The sequence below is a fragment of the Ylistrum balloti genome, unplaced genomic scaffold, assembly GCF_031769215.1.
Source record: "Ylistrum balloti isolate Yb309-2 unplaced genomic scaffold, AGI_CSIRO_Ybal_v1 Utg369722, whole genome shotgun sequence".
Lineage (NCBI taxonomy): Eukaryota > Metazoa > Mollusca > Bivalvia > Pectinida > Pectinidae > Ylistrum > Ylistrum balloti.
Window position 1 is genome coordinate 651,553 of NW_026781941.1, and position 948 is coordinate 652,500.

The window sequence follows — 948 nt, forward strand, 5'->3', positions numbered from 1 at the left end:
TAGATAAAACATTTATCAATCACTTGTAGTTTTTTTCTTAATGCTCAACTTTTTCCTTCATATCATGAAAAGAAGAAATGTCAGCTTTCAAATATGAAAGTTGCTGACACAGGCAGAATGTGCACATGAACAGTCCAAAATCATCAGGTCCAAGGGCAGTTTATAAGTCTGTATAAAATTTGAGAATTATCAATCCTGTATTTCTATGGTGAAAGATTCATTTAACAGTTCAGAAATACCAACAACAAAAATAACTAAAGGAACACCATCAATGGCATAGCTTCAATGCTTAAGTATGTGAAAAACTATCTGGCTGTAATTTTTTGAGACTTTTTAAACATTTATCATTCAGCCTGCTACTTACTTCCCCTGCGATTTAACTTTTCCAAACGTGCAATGGTAGATTTAGAGGTGGAATGTATATTGCACTTTGGTTTTTTTTGTTGGCTGCCCCACACACTCAAGTCTTCAAAACAATCCACATCTAGCTATGCCACTGACCATGGTCAGGAAACAGCAGATCAGATGCAAAATTACGGTGAAATCTGTTCTGGATTTTAACAGCACCCAAAGCTTTCCACACTTTAACATAGAAAATATTTCAATCATTCTCAGAGATGCTTAAATGATAGGATGTAATGAATTAGAATTGGTTTATAGTATCTGTCAGGTCATAAAATGATTCACCTGACTGGCAAGTCTCTGTGCATCTCCTGACATGTGACGTTCTGGTGCAGCACAATACTGGTCAAACAATCATTGTAACAAAACTAGTGTTAGAAGATATTGCCATCTATAGATAATTACTTGTACATAAACAAGAGTATCTGGTAAAACGGATATAGATAATTACTTGTACATAAACAAGAGTATCTGGTAAAACGGATGAAAACAGCAAAGTTTGTTAAAATCACTGCAGCAGTTCTTCAAAATTAGCCTTTTAGCTCT